Raw genomic sequence first — 10,935 nt, 5'->3', positions numbered from 1 at the left:
GACAATCCTGCATTTTGCAAGCTGCACCTACTTCCCGAGGTATCCCGAAGTTGTACATTGGGTGCTTGAAGCCCCAGCCCGAGCACCATTTGCACCGAAGCTCAGAGGCCCACACTCCACGGGTGTCCAGTGGGCCCGCTTTTTGCATTTCCGCTCGACGCGTCTTCGCGGTTCCTAGTCCGTTGGCTACTGAGCCCCCAAGAAGACCAATCCTTGATTTACTCTGCTTTCCTGGTTGCTCCAGGCTTGCTCCAACTTCCCTGCATAGATCTTGCTGGTCTGTACCGAAGCCAATCTCGACATTCTGCGTGGATTGCGTTTGCCAAGGCTTGTTGGGTCCAATCCGGATTGCGACACCGCAGTCAACTAAATCCTTAGTGGGACAGCTCGAATCCAGCTCATGGTCATCGTCGACGCCACCTGGCCCACTTGGCTGAAGAGACAAGCTTCCCCTCTTTCACCTGAAATCACCCAACTCCTAGTACGACCGATCTCTAGGATAACATACACCCTGTTTTCCATACACTACTCAGGATACATACTGATAGTTTGTTCGTCTATGTTTTATTTCTACAGTGTCTTCTCCCTGATGAAGGGCACAACGATTGGCCTGAAATGCATTGGATGTGTTTGAAAGACCATGTTATATGTTGAATATGATGAAAAAACTGATCACTTAATGTTTATATTTTGAACATTTCTGCAAATTACTTTCGGAATTAAAACAACGAATTACTCAAAGATACTCAAAAGCCTACGAATCCTCTGTTCTTGGGAGGAATGATTGTGTGCCCATAAGGATGGAACCAGTGACCCACTGGTTCCACAGTTGAATCGTATTGTTACAGACGCCGCAGGACACTCAACGTCACTTATGGAGCACCTACAAATTTGAGAAGCCCAATACATTGTCAATAATAGCTGTGCACCTGCCCTATCAGTACCACTTGCAGTGACTAGGTCACGGGTTAAAAAGTCTAACACTGAACAGGCACTGGATTCTGGAATAATGGACCAGTTGCCTACCAGGAAAAGGAGCAGTAGGGTTAAGGCAGCGCCTTCCCCCCTGCCTCAGAGTGAGGATCAGCCTTCTGAGGAAGCTGATTGTGGGCCTGAAGAAGGAACTGTCCTAGAAGAACTTGAACCTGATCAGGTTGAGTTTCTTGGGACAGGGGGACCTCCAAGAGCAGATCTGAGGCAGGCGCAGTTGGACTGCCCTTCTCTTGAACCCCTCAGACAGCAAGTTGCTGCTGTAAGCTGCAGGGAATGCTAGTGGCACCCATAACGTTTATTGGGATGAAGGGCTCCTGTATTCAGAGGCTTGAGACCCCAAGCCTGGTGCTTCCAGGAGGTTGGTCATACCTTTGGCATTCAGGGACTTCCTTTTGACACTTGCCCATGATATTCCCTTAGAAGGACATCTCGGCCAGAACAAGACTTGAGACAGGCTTGTGCCTCACTTTCACTGGCCTCACATGCCAGAAGACACAAAGGAGTTTTGTCGCTCCTGTGTAACCTGTCAAGCCAGTGGCAAAGCAGGTGGCACTACAAAGGCCCCCCTTAATACCACTACTTGTGTTGGGGGTTCCCTTTGAAAGAGTGGGGATTGACATTGTTGGACCAATGGACCCTCAGACTGCATCTGGGCACAGGTTTATCCTGGTGGTAGTGGATCATGCCACCGTGGTACCCAGAAGCTATACCACTTAGGACCACTACAGCACCTGTTGTGGCAAGAGCCCTCTTGGGAGTTTTCACAAGAGTGGGTTTCCATAAGGTGGTTGTTTCAGACAGAGGTGCAAACTTTATGTCTAGTTGCTTGACTGCAATGTGGAAGGAGTGTGGAGTGAACTATAAGTTTCCCACACCCTATCACCCACAATGCAATGGTCTAGTTGAAAGGGTCTCCCAGAAAAGCTCAGGCGGAGATGGGATATCCTGCTACCCTGCCTTTTATTTGCTTCCAGAGAGGTCCCACAGAAGGGGGTTGGCTACAGCCCTTTTGAACTTCTGTTTGGGCATCCTGTAAGTGGACCCCTTTGTCTGGTGAAGGAAGGATGGGAGTTCCCGAACAAGACATTGTGGACTATGTACTTTGGACCGGAACTCCTGGACATCCTGCATTTTGCAAGCTGCACCTACTTCCCGAGGTATCCTGAAGTTGTGCATTGGGGTGCTTGAAGCCCCAGCCCCGAGCACCATTTGCCCCGAAGCTCAGAGGCCCACACTCCACGAGTGTCAGATTTGTTAGCGTTGTTTTGTTTCAGAATAGGTGAGACCTGAGCTGCTTTTAAACAGTCCCGGACCATGCCTTGCGATAAGGAAGCATTTACAATTTTCGTCCAGGTAGGAATGAAAGCTTGTTTCCTTTCCAGTAAAAGAATTGGCTTGGTAGTTTGGTCTGCCCTGTTCCCATGATGCACTGGGCCAGGGACAGACTAATTTGCATATAGCCAAGTTCTGAGCTGGGATGGTGCAGTGAGCTAAAAAACAGTGATGGATCAAGCCCTGATCTTTTGACTGGGTACGAGTGTTCTGTTTAATTCAGATACTCTGTCCATCACCACCCCCTTTACCTGAATCATTTCTCTGTGAAAAAGGCATCAAAATCTTCACAGGAGGGATGGTTGCCTACTGGATCCAAGAGGATTGGAGTAGAAACCGATTGCCGTTTGACTAGTTCGGAAAGTTTCTTGGGTCAGTTTAATGCAAAGAGCGCTAAAGGGTGATCTGGATCTGCCCTGCCTTGCCTTACCTTTTTGAAATTACAGTTAAAGACTACTAGGATTGGTGTGAAATTCCAGTGTCTTTGCTGTGCACCTAGGAGCACTCTCAGGCGAACAAACCAACTGCAGCCAAAAGACAGTCTTGTCAATATAAGAGTGAACTATACTGAAGTGCTTTGCTTTTTTTTCTGATTTTTTAGTCAGACAGCCACCCTTGTTTCTTTGAGTCAGACAGCCACCCTTGTGTAGTTGAACCACCCTGAAGGCTTCCCTGAGGTAGCAATCCCTCTTGAGTCTTTATACATTTACTCTGTGAAAAGGATTTAAGTAATGGTCACATCACTGTTGTGTCTAGAGTCACTGACTGGAGCAGGACTTTGATGTATGGCATATTCTTTCTCAGCTAGTATGGGTTTTAGGTTTCAGAAAAAAAGACGCAACACAAAAGTACCTCATGCAGCACAGTAACATCGACTGCCCTCAAGCTGAGTAAGTGTGTAATGTGTGTAAGAAGGGGGAAGGGTTCTTAAACATTACTCTCTATCATAATCACCTTACAACAGAACTCGGAGAGCACCCTTTATTGTCTCCGCACGGCATTCCTATAAGAATATTTCCAAGCCATTGAAACCTGAAACAAGTGGGGTGCGGAAAAGGCAAGATGGCCGCCGTAGCTCTGTAGAGAGTAGTCGCACCTTTACTCTCTCCTATCCTAAGATGATGGTGATGTTTTGTTGAATCCGGGGATGTGGGGTCTGGTTAACCTGGTTCATCGGAATACGGCAGATACTCTTAACCCAGGCTGGTTGAGGGCTCTTACGGCAAAGAAGGTTACACAGAAGCTGATAAAGTTGTTGAACTCTTGGAGAAATGGGATAAGCTTCGTGAAAGTGCCCTGCAATATGTCTCAAAAATCTAAGACGGACAGAGACAAACTAGCAATCATAGGACCGATTAAAGCCTCAGCCGCTGCGGTGAGAGAGGGAGCAGTCCCAAAAACTACCTCTCTGAAAAAAGTAACAGAACTTCCTAATCGGTCTTCGAAGAATGTAACTGCAAAGAAAACTGAGAAACAAGAAAAGAAATCTGACGCGGGTCCGGAGACTCGATCGGTAATGTCTAAAGCGGCGAGGGAATTAGCACTGGAAGGAAAAGCTCAGCGCGCACATACGGTGTTGACGACCACAAAGGATTTGAAGCGGCAAGCGACCCTACCAGAGTCTTTCACGCCAAGAGCACCTCCAGCTGTCCCACGGATAGAGATTCAGGTTACCGATCTGCTCCAGGAGGAATTGCTGACCGAGAGGAGAGCGATGCTGCCGACGACCGTCGGCGTCCAGGGAGACAGACGGGAGGTGAATGCGAAAGCAGTATCAGCGGCCCGCGAGGACGCAAGCGTTGGAGGCGGCTTGGTTGCTGGGCAACCATCGAGCTCTGCAGGAGTCGGCTCGAGGCAAGCAGTGCAGCAAGCAGAAGCCGTAGAAGCCGCAGAAGCCGCGGAAGCCGGGGAAACGAACGAGGAGGCTGGTAAGAACACCGGCTCTGCTGACAATGTTGACAATGCTTCAGAACAGCTAGAAAAACAAAATAATTTGCAGATGTTGGACGCTCTTCTGTCTGTGGAGGTAAAGCCACACGGTAAACTTATGCAGGGCGCTGAGTCAAGCTGGGGTAGTACCCAGAGCTTAACGGAGCAGCAAGGGCTGCATTTGGATCAAGATACCGGCAGAAACAATAAAAGCACAGATAGAAGTATGAGGGGAGGCTCCCCTGAGTTCTTTTCGGTTTATGAGGGTTCGGACTCATCAAATGCTAGTGAGCAGGAGTCAGAGGAAGAGGAGAGTTGTACTGAGCGCACCTCTGATTCAGATACTAGTAAGGATTCTAGTGAATTTGTCACGAAAAAGAAAAAAGGATTTGGCGGTGGTAAAAAAAGAAATGGAAGAGGATCAAGGAGTAGCATGACTAAGAAACTATCATGGGACTACTCCGCTACTTCAGAAACCTACAAGGAGAACGAGCAGGAAGGTGGGGAGAAAGAGGGGAGGCAGAATAGCCAAAATGTAACCCTTGAAATGCTATTTGGGACATTGAAACAGATGCAAAAGGAGGCGAGAATGGAGAGTAGAAGGGCAAAAAGAGACACAAAAAAACTTCAAGCATCGCTAAGGAAAGTAAGTAGAAAACAGGAGGAAGTTGAGGGGAGAGTCTCGCAAGTTGAGGAAAGGACAAGCAGGGTGGAAGACGAAGTGACAGACTGGCAGACTTTTAAAATGGATCAAGAGAAGGTGGTTGAAGATCTCCAATGGAAGCTAGAAAGCTTTGAAAACCGTCAAAGGAGAAACAATGTGAGACTTTTGGGACTGGAGGAAGGAAAGGAGGGGCAGGATCCCAGAGGTTATGTGGTTAAGATTTTGGAAGAGGCCTTTCCTGAGTCAAAATGGCACTGGGATGTTGAAGTGCAGAGAGCGCATAGGTATCCATTGTTCAAGAAAAATCGGGGAGGGCAAGAGAAGGAGCTCCCTAGAGCAATGCTGGTTTTTCTAGGTAATTTTTTAGCAAGACAGGAAATAATAGATCAAGCTAGGCCTGACTCAAGAAAGACAGCTGACGGGAACACTTTCTTCTCCAGGCCAGACTTTTGCCACGTTACGGTGGAAAGAAGGTGGAAACTAAGGCAGATGATAGGGCCTTTCCAAAAGCAAGGGGCAGAAGCGTATCTATTGTTCCCGTCAAGGCTGAAAGTAATCAGGAAAGGTTATACCAGAATGTTAACATCTGAGGTAAAAGCAGCAGAATACCTAGCAGAAATTTCGGAAGCTGGTAAAGGTAAAGAGAGTAGAACTAGAACCAGAACCCCACCAAGGTCTCCTATGAGTACTCCACCAAAGACCCCGTAAGTTGGTAAGATGGTAATGCTAAAGAAAGGTATTTAGCAATGCTGGACAAAGAGGAGAACAGGATAGGAGAGAGTAGCGATTCTGCAGACTACAGGGGGCTACACATAGGCCAGGATTGGCCTATTTGCCTGTAGCAAGGGGGGGGGCTCCTAAGGGGTGGGGGGCAAGGGGGGGAGAGGGGAGGGTGGCGGGGGGGAGACAAACACGCTGGTCTTGGGCACAAATATGGTGTAGGAGAAGGAGGTAAAAAAGATACTCAAAAAGCGGCATGGGGTATGACACATAAACGAATTCAAGGAAAAAATGTAGGGGAAAACTCAAAGATAATTACTAAATTTTGCTGGCTCAGATGGATGTTTGAAATAGGAAGATCTGTGAAATATAATGACCTGTAGAATAGTCTCAATAAATATTTGTGGACTTAATGAGTTAAATAAGAGGTTAAAATCTGCTTCTTTGTTAAAATCGTTAAAACCTGATCTAGTGTGCCTTCAGGAAACACACATCGAGGGTACTAAGGCTTATTTATTTGATCAACTTGGCTTCAATGTTTTAGCAAAAACCAACCAGAATACCAAGACAAGAGGGGTGGTGATTCTCGGTAAGAGACAGGACACATTAGTTAAGAGGAAGATGGAGGATCAATGGGGTAGATGGGTTATAGCAGAGCTAACGTTTAGGGGAGAAACCTTTACGCTTGTTTCAATTTATGGCTCTACTGGAGACGATCCAGATATTTTTCAATTTCTAGATGCGGAACTGGCACAGTGGCCAGAGCCTATCATCTTATGTGGCGATTTGAATATTCATGATTCAGATAGTAGCTTTCTAGATTCTAACAGGAAATATGCGGGGAGAAAAAAGAGAACTCACAGGGCCTTAGCGGATATGGCAAGGAATAACTCTTTAGAGGATCCATGGTTAAATTGCCATCCGAATCTTGATGGGAGTACCTTTTTTTCTGCGCCCCACCAGATTTTAGTTAGACTGGATTATTTTCTAATCACAAGAGGTCTGATAGATGGCGCAAGGATAGTAAGAGAACCAAGGATCATATCGGATCATAGTCCGTTAGTGTTAACGGTAAATCTTGGGCAAAAGAGAAATAAGGAGCCGACACAATGGACGTTTGACAGAATGCTTCTCCAGGATCAAACTTATAGGGAGAGAATGTCTGAATGGATTAAGGAATTTTGGGAATTTAATAGAGATACTTCAACACCAGGGATTGTGTGGGATGCTTTCAAAGCTGGAATAAGAGGAGCGACCCTGAGCTATGTTATTAGTGCACAAAAAAGGGAGAGGGAGAAAGCAGAGAGAGATAACGAACTAATTAGAGTGGCAGAGGAGGAACTTATGTTGGCCATAACTGCGCATTCACCAATTGAGCAGATATTGCTGAAGTTAGTCGTTCTAAAAGCAGAGGTTATGGATGGGATGGCAAAAAAGACAGTGGAGAAGTATGTAGCTCACAAAGAAAAAGCGTATGAACTCAGTGAGAGAGTGGGTCATATATTAGCGGTAAGAGCTAGACAAAGAGATGGGATGGCTGACATTAAGGAGATTAAAAATGGTCAAGGAGCCAAAGTTAAAGGTGCAGAACAGATCAGAGAGGTTTTTAGGCAGTTTTATATGGAGCTGTATCAGTCAGATGGTTATGGAGGTGAGGAGGATATAAGGGCTTATCTGAGGGACATAGAGCCTTCGAAATTGGAGGAGGCAGAAAGAAAAGACCTGGACGAGAAATTTAAGGTGGATGAACTGTTTGAGGCCCTGAGCGAGCTGCCATCTGGGAAGGCTGCGGGCCCGGACCAGATCCCAGTTGAATTTTATAAGATCTTCCAATCCTCTTTGATAGCAGATATGTTCAATCTGATGCTGTCAGCACAATTGGGCGAGTCTGTTCCACACTCTTGGGGAGGCGCAGACATCATTGTTATTCCAAAAAAAGGCAAACCTGCAGATGTCCCGGGTTCCTACAGACCCATTACTTTAATGAACGCCGATGTCAAGGTGTTTTCCAAAATGTTGGCAAAAAGATTATCCAGGATAATTGAATCGTTGGTTATTCCCTCTCAGCATGGATTTATTCCAGGCAAGGGAACAACCCATCATACTAGGTTAGTAATTACGGCATTTGATGTAGCAGATACCCTGGAAGATCCAATGGCAGCGGTGTTTCTCGACGCCGAAAAAGCATTCGATAGGGTCTCATGGAGATACTTATGGGAGGTTTTGAGGTGGCACGGTATAGGACCAGGTTTTATTAAGGCTCTGCAGACACTATACATAAATCCGACGGCCAAGATAAGAATCAATAGAGGATTTTTGGCCGCAGTTAACATTCAGAGAGGTACAAGGCAGGGGTGTCCCTCTTCTCCCCTGCTGTTTGCTCTATACCTTGATCCCTATATACGGAAATTGGAAAATAATCTACAGATATCACCGTTAGTGTTAAATGGTCGTAGACTTAAATCATTAGCCTATGCGGATGACGTCGCTATCTTAACTCCAGAACCATCAGTTGCCATTAGGGCAATCGAAGTAGAAGCTGAGAGGTTTGGCCACTTCTCTTGATATAGTTTGAACACCACTAAAACACAGATAGTTAAAAATCAATGGGTAATTTGTAATGATGTTAGAGTGACGAATATGGCAACCTACCTAGGGGTACAAATTACAGCAGAAGTAAGTAAAATTGTGGAAAAAAATATGGAGCCTTTGATTGCACAAATGAAAAAAGATTTGGAAAGAATGAACAATTTGCACTTGTCGCTAGTTGGATGTACAAATATCATCAAAATGATGATTCTACCCAAATTTCTGTATGTGTTCAGGGCTGTACCCTTGCTGATTGAAGCCAGCTGGTTTAATGGTATGGAGTTTATATGTAATAGGTTTATATGGGCACAAGGTAAAACCCGGAGAGCTTACAGGTATATGACTCTTCCCAGAGAAAAAGGGGGATGGGGGCACCAGACTTTCGTTTATATTATATGGCTACTGTGCTGCAATATATTCAAGGTCTTATTGGTGGAAATTCGGATGATGTAAGACTCCAGAAGATGTCTACAGAGGTTTATGCTGTCGCACTTGGGGTAAATGCTGAGAACTGTTTTCTAAAATGTATTGACTATAGTTATTTTAAGAGGACTAAGTTTAAAACTGTCAAAGCGGCAGTGACGGTCTGGAATGCATTTTTAAAGAAAGTAAAGATCGGGAGGTATAACAGGTATGTCTCATTAATTAACAACAGGTCACTCCCTAAGGAAATCTTTGCAGATCATACTATGGCAGAGTGGTCTCTAAGGGGGGTTGTGCAAATTGGAGATTTATTCTCACAGGATGGTTTTAAGCAATTTTCAGAGCTAAGAGATACATATGGCTTAGATAATAGGGGATTTTTCAAATATCTACAGATTAGAAGTTTTCTTAATAACAAAGTCGGAGGTCCTGCAGGATTTAATAAAATAGAAATTATGGAGAAAATAAAATTGATGGGGGATTGTTCTATTAAATCCTTTTATGCAGCATTGGTGAAAGATAAGCAGGATGATTTAGCTAAATTCAGCAAGAAGTGGGAGGATAAATTGGGAGTTGATAGTAGCTGGTTCTATGATTCCTTGAATTTGGGATGTACGATATTATGTGCTGCCCCGCTGCAATCTCAGCATTATAAAACATTATATTCTTTGTACTTTACTCCTGCAAAGATTGCAAAATGGGGGGGGAATCAAGGAATCAATTGTCCCAGATGTAATGAGCTGGAAGTAGATAGCGTGCATATTTTTGCGTCATGCCCCCAACTACGAACTTTGATCAGTGAGATTGAGGGGTTCTTGGCAAGATCATTGGGTATTGAGATATCCCTTACGCCAGCTTGGATTATGCTTGGTGTGAACAATGAGGAGCAGGTTCAATATGCCGAATTTCTGTTTGTAATAATGGCTGTCTATAGACTTACAATAGCTAGGGCTTGGCTAGATAAAAGCCCTCCGAATTTGCAAAACTGGCTGGCAAATACCCTGTATGCATATAATATAGAGGAAAAAATTTATGCTCGAAAGGGGAGACGTGGAAGACGATTGGGGAGAAGAATTTGGGAGCCAATATGTAAATGGAAAGAGAGGCAAAGAAGGAATAACTAGGGGAGGGTGTGGGAAGATGTTATCTTTATTGTTTTTTGGTTTTTCCCTTTTTGTAGACTTCGGATCTTGCCTTCTTATTATAAGCTGAACTGTATAATGTGAATGATTTCTTTATGCAGCTGTATTATATAATTTGTATGTTAGTACTTAAGGACGGAGGTTAAATAATGCAAAAAAATATTGTAATGGATAAAATTGTGAAATGTGTAAAGCTCATAATGATATGTTGTAATGAAGAAAAATGAGAAAAAAGAAAAAGAAAAAAGAAAAAAAAGAAACCTGAAACAAGTTCCCCTTGTCACACCACCACCGTCATAGAAGAGACTTTAAAAGTGCGTTCTTGTGTGCTTACCAAAGTGTCAGGGAATCCAGATGAAGGGAAAAAATATAAAGAAGATATTATTGAAATGGTAGGTTAGAGAGAGGCAAAAAAAACAATGTAGAAAAAGAGCAGGCAAGAGAATGTAGGAACAGAGACTCACATTACTAAGTATCATTTGGGCCTTGGGGGGGACGCGGATCCAATAGCAGTCACTGGTCACTTTTCATCTGATGTCAGCTCTGTGTCAAACCTCCATTGATAGAATATTCACACGTCCTGCCAGAAACCTGCGGTTCTGTAAGATTGACCCACAGCAGTGTGAGGAGGAGGGAATCCACCTAGCTACCACCTCCAGCTAGAACAGCCACTACACCGTGCTCTCTGACAGGGAATCCTCTCTCTCCTCTAGTGAATCCAGAAGACTGTGGGCATCAGGTTGCTAAGTTATCTCTTGCTAACCAACTCCACACTGAGCTTAAGAGGGTATTATATCATGGCTTCAGTATTCTTGGACTCAGATTTGTGCTGTACAGATATGTCACCTATCAGTTGTCTGGGAAGTGTCAGGGTAGAAAAATACCAGGCTCTTTGAAATCTAGGTCGTACCCTTGCATTTCACCACCTCCAGTATCCCTCAGAGTTGGCATTGCTGTAAGACCTGCCTTTTTCTGCTGATGGGTGTGAGAAGTTGGCCTGGTATATAATGCTCACTAATTCTTAGTGATCACTTTGTACCATGCCAAGCAACCCTTATGATGATGGTTGTAATTCAACCTTGTAGACCAGTTATCCTAGTGGTAACGTGGACAAAGCAGTCTTAGGCTAAACTCTGAAAGGCA

The 10,935-nt window shown here is 44.6% G+C and overlaps 1 protein-coding gene across 1 annotated transcript in view; it reads left to right on the top strand.

Moving 5' to 3' along the window:
- Positions 1–10,935, top strand: part of LOC147662024 (uncharacterized) — a 188,921-nt gene that overhangs the window by 57,551 nt on the left and 120,435 nt on the right. The window lies entirely within an intron of this gene.

This window comes from Lissotriton vulgaris, unplaced genomic scaffold (genome assembly GCF_964263255.1).
Source record: "Lissotriton vulgaris unplaced genomic scaffold, aLisVul1.2 SCAFFOLD_781, whole genome shotgun sequence".
NCBI lineage: Eukaryota > Metazoa > Chordata > Amphibia > Caudata > Salamandridae > Lissotriton > Lissotriton vulgaris.
Note: the sequence above shows the minus strand (reverse complement) of the source record. Positions and strands in the feature narration are given on the sequence as shown.